Genomic DNA, 17,396 nt, shown 5'->3' on the forward strand with positions numbered 1-17,396 from the left:
AATTCCCCCTCTGATACAATATACATTAGACCCCCTTTTTCCCCCACGGGAGGTTCAAAACCTATGTGAAACCCGGTCAGACAGCTACCCCGGTGGGGGGTGTTTAAGAAAGGCGAGGGGGAATTTCTCCTCGTGATGACTAAGGCTAAATTAGGACAGGGAAAGCCTCAACGAGATTGCGGAACATGCATTAGTGGAGAAAGCAAACACCCAGCATTGGAGGGGGTAAGGCTAAGGAGAAGACGACAAGGAGGGCGGTATCAGACCTGATGTGAAAAGCAGCTTATTCCCTACCTGCACACTGCCAAAGTCTTCAATCCTCTTCCAAAACCTCTGGATGTTGTTTAGGATAGGGAATATTTTGCATCTCCACATGCTGCGGAGGAGACTAGCAGGGCTCCCAGCAGCTCCCGACCACCTGAACTCTTCCTCTGGCCTTTTTTGGGTGACCCTGAATGGGGAAGTCCATACCCCTGCCTGAATCAAGGGCCTGATCCTGACCGAGTTTGCCCAGCGCTGCAGACTGTGGAAGTGCCCTTGCCTGGCAGTGTCCAAAGGATCTTGGCCAGATGCGATGAGCTGCAGCGGCACGGCTACTCCTCTCTGCCAGCAAAGGGACACCCCTATAATGAAAGGTCTGATTTTAACGCCTAAAACTTTCTTCATCCTATAGCAATTCCTGCTCCCTGCGATGCGGGACTTAGAAGAAGCAAAGTGTTGCTCGAGGCTAGCAGCAAAGCAAACATATCTAATGAGCACGGTCTCCAAAAAGGCTTGTCTGCATTTCCTTAAAGCACAGAGAAAGGATGGGCCGGTGCTTAGGGAACTTGCTTGGGATTCAGGAACAAATGCCACTATGCCACAGACAACCCGCGTGGCCAAAGGCACGTCACGTAACCTCCCCATGCCTCCCGTCCCCAACAGGAGCAGCGCACAGATAAACACACCCAGCATCGCGAAGTCCTTGTGCACGAACACGTCCCCGTGGCCGATGCGGGTGACACCGGCCCTCGGAGCAGCAGCTTGCTGCTGGGGGCTTGTTCTTCCGTTTGCATTTTCCACCTCCTTGTACCTACATGGTTCTTGTTAAATGTTATAATTGCTCTCTCGTAGGAAAAGAAAATGAGAAAAATTAAAATAAGCAGGACCCCCCTCCACGCAGCCCAGGGAACAAAGCTGGCTTCAATTTCTTCCCCTTTTGTTACTGGAGTTCAAAAATCCTCTCTCGAACGGCTCTTCCCACCCTCCCCTCTCTCTCTCCTGCTTGTCTTGGATAGGAAAATTCCCACTGGGCTCTCTTATTCTGCCTTTTGTTTTCCATCCCGCTCCCATCCGTTCTTTTTCTGCCCGCTTCCTTGCTTATTTTTGGGCTTCTCCTAATCCAGAATTCATCGTTTGGCGAGGTTTGGTCCCTAATTCCTTGACTTGTCTTTGCAAGGGCCTGGTTTCAAGAACATATCCCCATTGCTTGTGTTCAGCTCCAACCTGGATCGATTAGGTAGATACGATCCAAAGCAGGTTCTGCTCCCCGGTGTCATGGATAAAGCACAATCCTGTGGGCTGAATGGATCAGAGGACCCCATCGGAGTAGCAGTACTACAGTCAACCCCAGCAGGGAGGAAGTCAATGATCCAGACCCCTCAGCTAGTCGTACCTGGTCCAGCTGCTGCAAATCCAGACTATGCCTAGAGATAATCACCTGCAAATCCACCCCGTACTGTCCATACTGTAACGGGGGAACCAAAAGCCTCGTCTGGGATGATGGAGTTGGGGCTGGTGCCGCTTGGACGAGGTGTGACCTCCTGAGCTCCCTTCTCACCTGAATTTTCTATTATTCTCCAATTCTATGAAAAAATGTTTTACAAAAGAGATTTAATGCCAGCTTGCACATCTAGCACCAAACACTGGTTGAAAAGGTTGAGGAAAACAGGTTTGGGGCAAAAACCAAAAAAAAAGTCATATATCTCTATATCTAGATCTATCTATCTATCCACCTATATCTATCTATAGATATCTACATCTATCTAGATATTGCAAATGGGGAAAATTGGTCCATATCTTCAAAATGGTTCCTTTGGCTGAACTTTGCCGAAAGCTTTCTGGAAGAGGGCGTTCAAACGAGTCATTCAATTAACTTGTTGAAAACCAATAGAAACGGGATTGTCTCAATCCCTGAAGCAGAACCCACCTCAAACCTTTCCAAGGCGCTGAGATCTGGTCCATACGTCTGCACCGTGCCCAGCAGACAGCACCGTACCTAGACTTTTAGTATGGGGCCCCCTTTCTCCAGAGATAATGATAATTATAAAAACATTACCATTTTCGGACTCCTTTTCTGTCCAGACCCCAGTTTGCCCATGCCCATGTCCGGCCCTGCCAGCAAAGCGGGGTCTGGAGCGGATCAGGGGCTCTTGGGCACCTCTGCAATGCAAATCATCATCGTGATATTAAGTCTGCAATTGCACTGGGCTCTTACTGCCTTGGTCATGGGTTGGGTATCTCTAAAGAGCAAGAGAGATCATGGTGAGACACATCCCAAAGAGGCCGTTCCTCCTGAACTATATTTTGAGGCACCCCCATAGATTGCATGCAGCTAAACGGCCGCAGTACCCACCTTGGAGAAACCCAGCGGGGCGCTCCTGACGGGAGAGGAGCAGGTAAGGGGGCAGGCGCTCCCATTCACATGGTAAAACACTCACGCCGCTGAACCCAGAACCGGGCTGAAAAGTATCGCTGTGCCTTAATAGGACACAGAGGGAGGGGGCAGCGGGGGAGTGTGTTTTCAGATTGTTTTTTGATACACAGCCTAAAATAAGGCACAGAGGAACTTCTTTTAAGAATGATTGCACTAAAATAGCCCTCTCCATTACACAGACACTAATAGAGCCTCAGTCCATTATTCCTATCAAAGTGCAATTTGCATTTACAAAGGGCTCCTGGGAAATGATGGATGGGGAAGGAATGGAGAAAGCGTTGTACGGCTGAGAGTGTTCGGCTGGGAGTACATTTCAAGTACAAGGCGTTTTTTCTTACACCTTTCCCTCCCAAGAAACTCGTGACGTCTGCTTAAATGAGCATTCAGATGCTAGCCTTTCACCCGCCAGCCCATCAATAAAAACCAGGGGATCCGAGGAGGGAGAGATCCATTTATCTTCATTAGGACTCTCGCCAGCCCCTCTGATCACAATGTCAAAGTGGCTCAGGAGAGAAAAAGCTACTGTTCGGCTCGCTTGCTTTCATACGCGCACACACAACTGTGTTTGCAAATATTTAGGGATGGAGAACCTGCTTTTCACATCACACCACCTGCCCGGAGCACAGGGAGAAAGATAAATTCATCAGCCCACGACACTTCCCCCCATCCCCAGTCTCCAGGAGGGAAGAGGGAGGAGGGGGAGGTTGAAATAAAAAAGCAAACAAAGATTTATGAATATGAACCCTCCATCCATCATCTCTGCTTGATCTAAAACCAGATTAAGGACAGAGGCCCCTTATTAACACTCATGTAGAGGAAATATAAAACCTTCTATTCTCATCGTTGTTATCAGCAGCCGTAAACACAGAATACTTGTCTTCACGTTCAAGATCCTTTCCGAGCGGTCCGCGCTCCGTTTGCCGTCTTTCAGTCGCTCTCAAGAGGTCGGCTTCGACGGAGGAGTCATGAGAACGCCTCGAAGGTTGGAAAGCTGCCGTGGGGCGAGAGAGGCGAGGGGCTCAGGCTTGTCACCTTAGCAAAAAGTACAGGGGAGGCTTGGACATCACCCACAAGTGCCAGGCTGCAGCACTTCAATTCTGATAAGACAAGAGCTCCTCAGCCCAGCAAATTTGCACAAGTTTAGTCTAAAAAAAAAAAGAGGCGCCCTTCTTTTTAAGGGTAGGATATAAAACCATTGGAGCAATCTTCCGAGGGTTTCGATGAACTCTTCATGGCTGGAAATTGTCTAACAAGGGTTGGATATAGATATAGATATCTCTATGTATCTAGAGATCTCTCTCTCTCTCTCTCTCTCTCTCTATATATATATGTGTGTGTGTATATGTGTGTGTATAACTCTCTCTCTCTAGTTATAGGGCTATTTCTGTGTGTGTGTGTGTGTGTGTGTGTGTGTATATCTATATATAAAACTATTTCTGTCTATCTGTATCTTCTATACAAATATTTTTCTCTATATATAACTAGAATTCTCTCTCTATATATATACAATCTAGAACTATATATATATATATATATATATATATATATATATATATATATACATACACACACACACACACACACACACACACACACACTCTAGAACTATATATATATATATATATCTAAAACTATATATCTCTATATAAATAGAGATAAATAGATGGTTCTAGATAGATCTAGAACTCTCTCTCTATGGTTCTAGATTTTATATATCTATCTCTATATATAGATCTAGAACTCTCTCTCTGTATATATATCTATTCTATATCTATATAGATCTATATATCTATTCTATATCTATATAGATATAGATATATATAGAACCATCTCTATCACTGGATAGATATGTGTCGTTGGATTTATACCTATAGATCCAACCTTGGTTAGAAAGTTTCCAGCCATGAAGAATCCACCACAAACCTTGGAAAATATATAATACATATATTAGATCTCCTTCAGTTCAGGCCCGAAGTGTCGAGGGAAGGCTTCTGTCCTGTGATACTGAGCAGAAGTCAATTTGACAATCACACCAGTCCTTTCTGGCCTTATAATCTCACTTCTCAGCAGCAGAGTAAGCTAGTCCATGTTGCGCCGCATGCTGCTGAAGCTGGACTGCTATTCGAAGCAGGGCCAGCTTGTTTAAAACTATCTGGGGTCTCCTTATGCTCCCATATCCTTTGAAGCGCAGACAAAGCCAGGCGGGACTCCCAGCACTGGCCCAGCGCGCACAAGAACAACCTAAACAAGACAGCCTCCAGAAAGGATGTATAATTACTTCCGCACTCCCAGGACTCGTGCTTTCCACACCGTCTCACAACGGCAAAGGCTTTTATTCAATACCACCGGCCTCTCTGCCCCGTTCAGCCCCAAGCTGCTGAACTACGTCACATAATAGGTGTTTTCCATTCCTGAGCTCCGGGCATGCATTATTGCATTGCTTTTTTTTCCTTGCGTTTCTCGACGAAGCATGTGTTTGAGCAAAAGATAAATGACATTAGGATCAAGGACGGACAGATACGTGGCTACCCCAGGGTAGCTGGCACAGTAGGCAGCTGCCATTGGGGGTGAGGAAGAGGTAGGTATGTGGAAGACGCAGGTTTAAGACACGGATATAAATCAGATATAGTGGGAACTTGAACATAGGCACCCTGCAAGTGGATGCTCTTAGCCTTGGGTCTCTATGGAGCAGGGGTTTCCTTCCATTGTAAACCCTAGAAACCTTCTGGATGCATCTACATTTTCCAAAAGCAAGAATAACCCACTGGAAGAGTCCTAGCCCACTCTGAGTTTCACAGCCGATGTCAGCCAACTCAGACTAGCAAATCCCATAATCATAGGAAAAGACCTCATGGGTCACTTAAACCCCCACAAGTCTCATTGCCATATAAACTTTGCAACCATGGACCGTCCTTGCCCTGATTCAACTCTGCCATTGGGGGTTGATAGGACATAGTCGAACCAACTTCCCTCTTGTGCACAGATGATGTTAAAATGCAGCCCTGAGCTCTGCTTTTATCAGCATTTATAACAACACCATTCATAACCAACACTAATCATGTTAATATTAATACTCAATGCCAATACTAATCAACACTAACAATATATCCGCTGTGTTTTTTTAAAAGGCTATATCCTATCGCATGCAAAAGGGCATCTAATTATAGGCAATGAAAGCTGAAGTGTTGAATGCCTTTTTGACTTAAGTCTTCAGGAATAAAGTCGGGTACCAGATCACACGCGCAGTTGGCTACACAGAGAGCGAAGGAGACAAGGAGCCGGGATCCTTTGGAGAAGCCCAATGTTTTCGGGTCAGCAGGGGCAGATGGGATGCAACCCCCAGGTACTGAAGGAATTGGCTGAGGTCATTTCAAAGCCTTTGGCCATCCTTTTTGGGAATTCAGAGTGATCAGGTGAGGTCCTGAATGACTGGAAAAGGGCAATGTAGTGTAGTGCCCATCTTGCAGAAGACAAGAAGAGGATGCAGGGATTATGGATCAGTCAGCTTGGCCTCGATACCTGCAAAGATCCCGGAGCAGGTCCTCAAGGAAGCTACTGTAAAGCACCTAGAGGAAAACCAGGCGATCAGGAACAGCTAGCACCGATGCACCAAGAGCAAGCATGCCTGATCAATCCTTTCCTCCTCTGATCGCGCGACACGCTCTGTAGGGATAGGGATGAGCAGCGGATGCGATCCACCTTGACTTTAGCAAGGATTCATAGATTCATAGATGTTAGGGTCGGAAGGGACCTCAATAGATCATCAAGTCCGACCCCCTGCATAAGCAGGAAAGAGTGCTGGGTCTAGATGACCCCAGCTAGATGCTCATCGAACCTCCTCTTGAAGACCCCCAGGGTAGGGGAGAGCACCACCTCCCTCGGGAGCCCGTTCCAGACCTTGGCCACTCGAACTGTGAAGAAGTTCTTCCTAATGTCCAGTCTAAATCTGCTCTCTGCTAGCTTGTGGCCATTGTTTCTTGTAACCCCCGGGGGCGCCTTGGTGAATAAATCCTCACCAATTCCCTTCTGTGCCCCCGTGATGAATTTATAGGCAGCCACAAGGTCACCTCTCAACCTTCTCTTGCGGAGGCTGAAAAGGTCCAGTTTCTCTAGTCTCTCCTCGTAGGGCTTGGTCTGCAGGCCCTTGACCATACGAGTGGCCCTTCGCTGGACCCTCTCCAGGTTATCCGCATCCTTCTTGAAGTGTGGCGCCCAGAATTGCACGCAGTACTCCAACTGCGGTCTGACCAGCGCCCGATAGAGGGGAAGTATCACCTCCTTGGACCTATTCGTCATGCATCTGCTGATGCACGATAAAGTGCCATTGGCTTTTCTGATGGCTTCCTCACACTGCCGGCTCATGTTCAACTTGGAGTCCACTAGGACTCCAAGATCCCTTTCCACCTCTGTGCCACCCAGCAGGTCATTCCCTAGGCTGTAGGTGTGCTGGACATTTTTCCTCCCTAGGTGCAGCACTTTGCATTTCTCCTTGTTGAACTGCATCCTGTTGTTTTCTGCCCACCTGTCCAACCTGTCCAGGTCTGCCTGCAGCTGTTCCCTGCCCTCCGGCGTGTCCACTTCTCCCCATAGCTTTGTGTCATCTGCAAACTTGGACAGAGTACATTTGACTCCCTCGTCCAAGTTGCTGATGAAGACATTGAAGAGTATCGGTCCAAGGACTGAACCCTGCGGGACCCCACTGCCCACAGCCTTCCAGGTCGAAGCCGACCCATCCACCATGACTCTCTGGGTGCGACCCTCCAGCCAATTCGTCACCCACCGGACTGTGTAGTCATCCCAGTCACAGCCTCTTAACTTGTTCACCAGTATGGGGTGGGATACCGTATCGAAGGCCTTCCTGAAGTCTAAGTATACGACATCCACCCCTCCTCCTGTGTCCAGGCGTTTCATAACCTGGTCATAGAAAGAGACTAGGTTGGTCAGGCACGATCTGCCTGCTACGAACCCGTGCTGGTTTCCCCTCAGCATAATTTGCCCTGCCGGGCTCTCACAAATGTGAGCCTTGATAATTTTTTCAAAGACTTTACCAAGGATGGAGGTGAGACTGACCGGCCTATAGTTGCCCGGGTCCTCCTTCCTCCCCTTTTTGAAAATGGGGACCACGTTAGCCCTTTTCCAGTCCTCCGGGACTTGGCCCGTGTACCACGAGCATTCAAATATTCCCGCCAGTGGCTCTGCAATGACGTCGGCCAGTGCCTTCAGCACCCTGGGATGGAGCCCATCCGGGCCTGCCGACTTAAAGGCATCCAGTTCTTCCAAGTGACTCTGCACCACCTCAGGGTCTATGCATGGCAGTCTGGCGCCTTGCTGCTGCCTCTCTACAACCCCCGTGAGAGACTTGTCGTGCCCCTCGCTTAGGGACACTGAGGCAAAGAACTCGTTGAGGAGTTCAGCCTTGTCCCCCCTGTCTGTCACCAATTGCTTCTGCCCATTTAGCAGGGGTCCTATTCCTCCCTGGGCCTTCCTTTTACTCCCTATATATCTAAAAAACAATTTCTTGTTGTCTTTTACTTGGGATGCCATCCTCAGCTCCATGGTAGCTTTGGCCCGCCTAACTGCCTCCCTACAAGCACGAGCAGAGGAGGTATATTCATCTTTAGTGATCTCACCCTGTTTCCACTTTTTATGTGCTCCCCTTTTGGCCCTTAGGCTCCCCTGGATTTCTCTGGTCAGCCATGGAAGCCTCCTGGCCCCTTTCCCTCTTTTGCCTCGCTCGGGGATCGTCTTGCTTTGTGCCCGAAGGATCGTTTCCTTTAGGCACAGCCACCCTTCTTGGGCTCCCATCCCATCAAAACTCCTACTCTGCAGTGCGTCCTTGACTAATCGCCTGAGTGCATTGAGATCAGCTTTCCTAAAGTCTAGCACTTTCACCCTACTAGTTACCTTACCCACTCGCCGTCTTATGGTGAATTCTATCATAAGGTGATCACTGTCTCCCAGATGGCTACCGATTTGGAGGTCCCCTATCATGTCATCTCCTGTTGCCAATACCAGATCCAGTATGGCATTCCCCCTAGTGGGACCATGCACCTCCTGTGTCAGGTGGAGGTCCTGTACACAGGATAGAAACCTGCGTGAGCGATGGGACCTTGCTGTCTGCGTCTCCCAGCAGATGTCCGGGTAGTTTAGGTCCCCCATGACTACCGCCTCTTTAGCTTTTATGGTCTCCGAGAGTTGCCTCAGGAGCCCCGCATCTATTTCTTCCCCTTGGTGTGGGGGTCTGTAGCAGACCCCTACCACCAAATCCCTTTCTCTTTGCCCCCCATGTAGCCTAACCCACAATCCTTCTACTTCCTCAGCCTCGGATTCTGTCTTGATGAGGGTTGATGTATATTGCTCACTGATTTTGACACCGTCTACCACAACACTCATTAATAAGCTAAGGCAATACAGTCTAGATTAAAGTACTGCAAGGTGCAGACACAGCTACTTGGATCATCGCACTCAACAAGCAATCATCAACAGCTCAGGAGGCATCAAGTAGGGTTCCCCAGGGGTCTGCCCTAAGTCTTACCAACTTCATTCATGATTTGAAGCATGGGATCAAGTGCATGCTTTGCAAATTTGTAGATGGCACTGAGTTGGGTAGAGCCGCAGACACTGTGGAGGACACGGGGAGGATCAAAACTGACCGGGGTGGACTGGAGAAATGGTCCCTCTTGTTTTCTTCCACGTTTTCTTGCAAGGGAAAACATTGTACTTCTAATTAACGTCATCTTCCTCTGCTAAATGCTCATTCTTGAGGTCATGGTACTCAGATGCACCCATGAGTCTTTTCTCAGCCGAAGTTTCCTTGTCAGGGTGGGGAAAAGGGAGCACAGAGGGCTGTAAAACGCAGAACGGAGCCAGCCAATCTAGGTGTGTCCAAAAGAAACCCAGCGAGGCAAGCGTGTTATTCAGTGGCTTGTGTACAACATGATAGGGTCACGGCGGTGACTCCAGAGTTAGGTATGTAGTAAAACAGTGTTCATTATGAGCCTGATTTTCCCATGAACTCAAACTTTCTTTGAAAAATGAGTTCCCAGTAGACCCAGTCAAAAAAAAAAAAAAAAAAAAAAAAAAGAACATTTCTCCCCCACTCTCCCTACCCAAAAAGCATGATCCCCCACTGAAATCCCCCACATGATCTCCACTGGGAGAAAATGGTCAAACTGCTAATAATTTCCGTCATAAGCTGAGTTAGACTCATAGACAAGGAGGGTGGGAAGGGACCTCAGGAGGTCACATCCAGTCCAACCCGCTGCTCCAAGCAGCACCAGCCCCAACTCCATCATCCCAGCCAAGGCTTTGTCTAGAGATGACGTGCAAGGGCCGCCCCGGTGATGAAAGTATCATAAAACAAAGCAGGGAGGAAGGGGGAATGGTCTTCGTAGGGTTATGGAGGTTGGGAAGAGCTCTCTCTCGTCTTAGCACGAGGGCACCGTTCAACCAGGGAAGTGATTTGACACACACAGCCAGGGGCAGAGCCAAGAAGAGCTTGCACTCCAGGTATTATAAAGAAATTGCTGCCAGCCAAATGCTCCTAGCAGGCATTATTTCCCCAAGGGCAGCACTAGCTTTTCAAGCTATGATCCTGGTCAACATAAAGAAATCTCATGGAAGAAATCACTCCCTGTCGAGTTCCCTGCGGCGTAGCCAGGGATGAGATACCCAGACTGAAGATGCAGGTGCACAAAACAGGAGCTTTGTAGACGGTGCCTGGGTCCTAATTCAAGATAGGTGCTCTGTTACCTACAGGATGCTAAGTAGGTGCTAAGCAATCAGGGCTCGTGCACAATAGGATGCTAAGCAGGTGTAAATTATTTGAGGTGTCTGAGTCAAACCTTTTTAAAAATCAATAGAAAAGCTCCCATGGACTTCAGCAGGCTCCGAAAACCCCAGAAGCCCCATCCCAGCCTGCAGCAGACAGGATGTAAATCATTGAAGATTGGCGTCCTCTTTGCAAACAGGTTCTTGAGCTAAACCTTTGGAGCGAGCCCATGCACACCATGCATGCAAACACGCAGAGAAAAGCCAATGCATTGCTTGCCTGCCTGCCTATGGAGATCGCCAGCACCTCATGCCATCAGGTCACGATCTGAGTCACAGTCATAGTCTGAGGTCATGTCATTTCAAAGCATGCCACATGCCACCGACCTTTTAACTCCAACCGTTTGGGAGGCGACATGCAAGAGTTCATTGAGCATGGGGGGAAAGGGACAGCTGGCTTGGACTTTGTCTGCACTCTCTTCGAGTGCAAAAGGACGGTGCGGGGCGGAGGATACTGTGAAATGGCGCCAGGTCTTGCTGTCCGATGGCCGCAAGCCAAGCAGACCTGCAGCAGGAAGGCACACCTTTCTGGCAGGACGTTGCTCAAGTGGCTCCCTGCTTCCATCACAAAGGTATTGCACGGCCTGCTGCTCTATCCCGGGACCGTAGCCATCAGATGCTTGCCTTGAAGTTGCTCAAACAATGGAGGAAGACCATGCAACCTCTTAGTCCTGAGGCTCGAGTCCTGGGGGGGCCGTGGGAGACCAGTGCTCGGCTCCCAGTTCTACACCAGACTCCTAGTGAACCCCCAAAGCAAGTTGCATCGTATCTGTGGGCTTCAGGGCCCCGACAGTCACCTTCACCGTATCACGGGCATGTCTTGGAGATGTCCTCGTGGTCCGGCTGGCGGCGTGCTTTGAGAGGAATGCAACGCACACCGGTTTAGCAACGGGACTTTCACAGCTTCTTTCGGGAGGGTGGAATAACGTCCTGAAAGGGAAGGGAAAGACCAAAAGGAGCAAAGGAAACCCCTCCATCAGACCTATGGTCCATCAGAGGCATCTTCAATCATTAAGGGGCACGTCACTTAGGGGCGGTTTGACTCTCTTCCAGAGGTCGGCATGCATCTTAGAGCTGTCCCCCTGCCCATGAGACCTACAAGGCTGTGGTGCGTCCCACGCGGGAGATGCCAAAACCCCCCATTGCTTTGGACGTTTAAACCTAGCAGGGCAGAAACACTCGTCCGTATGGCATAGTGCAGGGAGCGAGCCTGTCTGGGCTGGAGGCAGGGACCAGACAAATACCCCCAATTTCATCACCACTTCCCGCAATTTCACCCAAAACAAAAGCCGGGCCAGCTGCTCTTTCAGCTGTCCCCGATGCCTGCTGCCTTCCCGCGAGCACGCTGGGGTGATCGCGGCCGCAGAGATGAACCAATCGCAAGTAGGGATGTTCAGCTACAGGAACTTCACTGGCCAATCAGAACCTTCCTTTTACAACACATTTGAATACCGCCGATTTCTAATTCCCACCAGGATCGGGGTCATTTTCTCACCATTAGCACAAGCACTCTATTATTTGTTACATATAAACTACATGATATTTAATTAAAGAGAATAAAACAGACCAGCCCTGACCAAACCATCCCAGCCAAGGGTTTGTTCAACCTTTCCTAAAAACTTTTAAGGATGGAGATGCCACCACCTCTCTGGTGGCCTGTTCCTACATTGAACCACCCTTCAGGTAAGAAAATTAATCCTAACTACCAACCTAAATTCTCCTTGTTGCAAACGAAAACCATTGCCCTCCTTGTCCTGTCCCCTGTAGCAGCCATCCTCTGCACAACCATTGCCATCACCATCCTCTGCACACCCATCACGATCACCATCCCCATCCTCGGCACAACCATCGCCATCCTGTGTCTGCACATCTGTCACCATCCCCATCCTCGGCACAACCATCGCCATCCTGTGTCTGCACATCTGTCACCATCCCCATCCTCGGCACAACCATCGCCATCGCCATCACCATCCTCTGCACAACCATCATAATCACCATGCCCATCCTCGGCACAACCATCGCCATCCTGTGTCTGCACATCTGTCACCATCCCCATCCTTGGCACAACCATCGCCATCACCATCACCATCCTCTGCGCAACCATCGTCATCACCATCCTCTGCGCAACCATCGTCATCACCATCCTCTGCGCAACCATCGTCATCACCATCCTCTGCGCAACCATCGTCATCACCATCACCATCCTCTGCACAACCATCATAATCACCATCACCATCCTCTGCACAACCACCCTTCAGGTATTTGAGGCCTGTTACCAAATCCCCTCCAGGCTAAATACTCCTATTTCCATCCATCTTTCCTAATCAGCTTGCTTTCCCAGATGTCTACTCATTTCTGCAGCTCTCTACTGGACTCCTTTTAATCGATCCATGTCTGCCTTGAAGTGCGGGACCCAAAACTGGACACAGGACTCCAGGAGAGGCCGCACCAGTGCTAAATAGAGCAGAAAAATGACTTCCCTGGATTTGCGAGTGCTCCTATTAACACAACCCAGAGTGCCGTGGTGCAACGAGGATTGTAAACCACGAGCAGCCAAGAAGGTGCGTGTAGGCTTGCGACTGTATGACCCATCCATGGGCAGGACAGCCTGTCCCCAGCGAGGAGGTATAATGAATACAAACGAGCGGGCCGTGCCCCGCCGCGGGACCATTAACACGTCACAGCTCTCCGTGACATTGAGTGATGGGTGTTCGCCGTGGGCCTTAATCACCCTACGCGCCTGGCTACCCCGCCCCGTGACGGCGACACGGAGATGAATGGGCACCCCAGCCACCCGGCTCCAGGATCATTTTTCATCTGCGGTGTCGCTTAACCTTTGGCAAGCAAATGAGATTGATTTGCTCCTGGGCCCCTGCAGCCAGGGGAGCCGTGCCCAGGATGGTTCCCGCTGGGTCAGGGAGGGACACGGGTGATGAATGTCTTCTCCCTGCTAATCCGATTCTCAGCAAGTCGGATACGGACGGGCTCTCGCCCGTGATGGACGGCTCTCATGAGCCTTCATTCAATTACTCCCCCGCTTCACGCAATTAGCCGGGCCGCAAAGCCACGTGCGCCGCATGCCTTCCTCATCGCAGCACGCTGCCCAGATGAAGGGGAAGCCACCGGGGAGGGTGGAAAAGAGCCACCCGTTCCCTGCACACACCGGAGGCCGGGAGCAGGGAAAGGGCCTTTCCTGCAGTGCCGTGACCTCTCATTGCCTTCCAGTCGGCCCGTCATTCATGCATGAACTGCCTTTCCCCGTCTTGCAAGTGGCAATAACGCTCCCATACCCGAATTGTTCCCTCCAACGGGCCCAGCGTCCCGTCCTGCAGCAAACTCCAGTCCCTCTTTTGCTGGCCAAGTTTCTGACTTAAATCCTTCATGCCTATCAGTGCATGTGCACTTCCATGGCTCCTCTTCAGCCTCATCCACCTCCCTCACTGCTTTATCCCATCACTACCCGCACATTTTGGCTGGCATTCCCACATCCACCGCTGCAGCCTCACTTGGTTGGTTTTCCACTTCCAGTTTGCATGGAGATGGCACGACTCTCTTCCAAATTCATCTGTTATTGCTAGCTCTGATCAATTGTGTGAGCATTAACCCCCAAAGATAGGCGCCCCAGGTACTCCAGCTGGAGTCCTGGCTGTCGAAACAATGCTCCGAAGAAGGTCTGTCAATAGTTGGACACCCAAAAACCTTCTTCATAGCACCAGTCCTTGCTCCAGCTATTTGCCTCCTTTAGGGTGTTACATTTCTGCCCTTCTCCACCTTCACGGACCAGGAGCTTTCTGCTGGGGGGTCATCTCGGAGCATCTTCCCCAGCCTGGCAATTTATTCTAGCTTAGCACTGCTATGTGCCCCAACAGGCAATCCACGGGTTTTTCTCTCCTCCCATCAGGATTTGTGTCTTTCCTGACCTCCTCCTGACAGACCTAAAGAGTAATATTCTGCACAAAAAGTACCAAATGTGCCGATGGTATTTGCCAATGGTGCAATGCTGGGAGGCATCCCCCATATGGAGGAGGATCGGGATATCCTACAAGAAGAACTGCGTCGTCTTGAGGATGGGTGTCACGGAAATGGGATGAGGCTCCATAGCACAAAGTCTTGCATTTAGGGATTATTAGCCAGAGGAAATCGCTGCTGGAAGCTCATCAGATGGAAAGGACTAAAGGGCGAGAAAAGCTTGGTATGTTAATTGAGGATTATAAGCCATTAACATGAGACAGCTGCAAAAAAAGGTCAGCATGAATCTAGGAAGTAGCTGGCAAGGCATTTCCAGGAGAGAGAGGACGTAGGGATTGCAGGGGCACGTGAGACCTCACGGGCACACCGTGTTTTAGAGAGATTCGTTCAACCCGAAAGAAGTGCAAAAAAGGCCGGGGGAGTGAGTAGGGGAAGATCTCATGCTTTGCCTTGTTCCACCTAGGACACACAGGCAAAAAGGGGATGCTTTTACTTTCCTGATGCATTTCCAGAGACCAAACCCCAGCAAGGAAGAAAAACTTTTGGCCCCAAAACGAACAGGGAGACGCCTGCAATGACTAGACTTCACCTGGAAACGAGAAGCTGGTTTCTAGCAGCCCTTGGACAGGCTTCCTCATAGGTAGAGCAGGGGCAAAACCTCCTTGGGTTTTAAGATGCATCTTTATACATTTCCCAGCAGGATTATACAGCGGGGATGCAGGGACCTGGAGGCTTCTTTCAATCTCGTGTCCCTAAGAAATTGGCTGCCAAATGCAGACCATTGCTGTTCAGAAGCAGCTTTTAGGTGACAATTTAAGCCCTGGCTGGGATGATGGAGCAGGGGCTGGACTAGACGTGACCTCCCGAGCTCCCTTCCACCCTCGTTGTCTATAAGTCTATGACTGCCCAGCGAGGCTCTCACGGCCCCCCATGCTGTTGTCCCAAACCCGCCAGCGGTCGTTTCCCCCTCCGTATTTCCACCAAGACAGGCCAGCCTGATGCTTTGAACAGCGCTCTTGGAGTATTTACTTTCCCCTCCTCCAGGCCTGCTTTCACCTTGGTTCACCTCATTTCTCCTCCCTCCTGAGCTCAGCGGAGGGAAAGCGAGGCGTAGGTGAGCGCACGGGGCAGGAACGGGCCCCGCGGGAGCCCCTCGAGGCAGGCGGCTGCAGCAAGCCCGGGGAAGGCAGGTATCGAGGGAGGAAGCAGGGACAGGAGACAAGGAACAAGGGACCTCCTGGATGCCCTCGCATGCAGCAGCCGGCCACCCCATCAGATCCTGCTCATTAGCTGACCCAGCTCCGTCTCAAAGGCCGTTCCCAAATCTCATTCCTCTAACGGTGAGAAACCTTTGGGTTTCCAGCGGTCGCGTGCTCCTACAGACGGGCACGCGCCGAGAAAGCGGCAAGCCCGTGTCGTGCCCGGCGTCACAACCCTGCAGCCACCAGGCTGGCAGTACAAGAGGGCTGTCCAGAGCATCGGGGCTGTCTCCGGCATTGCAGAGCACGCTGCGGCACCTGCAAGCCAGGCCGAGAAAAAGGCTCATTAGCAGCTCCCAGCGTGCTTAAAACATCCCTTGAGCTTCCCTTTCCATTTGCAAGTCCTTGGGAACACTTCTAGTCGCGGCTTATTCACCCACAGCACAGCGGGTCAGGACAGCAAGGCGAGTGCCTGCACCGTGTACTGGGGAGACCTGCTTTCAAGTCCCTGCCCTGCCACAGACTTCCCAAATGCCCTTGGTTGAGTCATTTATAACCCATTTCAGCCTCAATTCCTCCACTCTGCCCTACCCAGAGACCTGCCTTCAAGTCCCTGCCCTGCCACGGCCTTCCCAAATGCCCTTGGTCGAGTCACTTATAGCCCCTCAGTTCCTCCACCCAGGGTTTTGTGAGGATGCATGCATTAAAGATGAGGAGGCGCCCCGTATTATGGCAATGGAGCCCTGGAGCTCTCTTACACAGATAGATGAAGCACACTAATAAATACCTAGTGCACTGATATTTTCACGGCCTCGCGGGCACTGGCTCCGCTCAGCCTAACGAGGAAGGACCATTACCACCATTCAGCTTGGCAAGAGCAGCACATGTCCACGGGCAGATAACACAGAGCAGCTGAAGCGTGGTGAAGCCAAGCCTCATTGTTCCTCCTCCGACGCCCTGAGGCCCAGGGGAATGAAAGGCGCTGCCCAGAGTCGCACAGCGCGACGGCAGCTCAATTAGAAAGAGAGCCCAGGCGTCCTGGCCTGCTGCCGGTCTGGGTCACGAAGGAGGTTGTTATACGTTAGCATTTGCACGTGCTAGCCGAGCCTCTGGCAGTCTGAGGCTGTCGAGTTGTGGCCGTCCATCCTCGTCCGGGGGAAGATGGGGAGCGTACACTTGGGATAGCATTAAGGGATTTGACAAAGGTCATGCAAGGAGTCGGTAGCAGAGCTCTTAACCGAACTCCCTTCTTTCCATCCCAGCCACCGAGCTGCTATCTGAACACAGCCCAAGTGATGTGGATGCTGCAGTGACCTCCCCACCTCCATCCCTACACACACCCCTCTATCCCAGGGCAGTGGGAGATGCCCAGAGGGCAGTGTCTGGGGGGGAGCAGCCCCACTCCCGGCTCCCCATCCAAGGCAGAGGTGCTTTCACCTGAAAATAGTGCTGCAGCCGGCAGCTCGGGGGGCTGTGACGATGCACAGGGACGCGAAGAACCGAGCCATCCACTGCTGGCAGCTGGAAATCAGCCCACGCAGGAAGGATGCCGAGGCTCTGCTATTGCTTCCCTGCGTGACCTTTGTTGAGTCCCTTAATCTCACCCCAGGTGTCTGCTCCCATGGATGACCACTGGTTGGGGATGATCTAGGCACCCTACTTCCCCACCACACCTGCAGACGGGATGTTGGGCAGACTCATAA

The sequence above is a fragment of the Alligator mississippiensis genome, chromosome 2, assembly GCF_030867095.1.
Source record: "Alligator mississippiensis isolate rAllMis1 chromosome 2, rAllMis1, whole genome shotgun sequence".
Lineage (NCBI taxonomy): Eukaryota > Metazoa > Chordata > Crocodylia > Alligatoridae > Alligator > Alligator mississippiensis.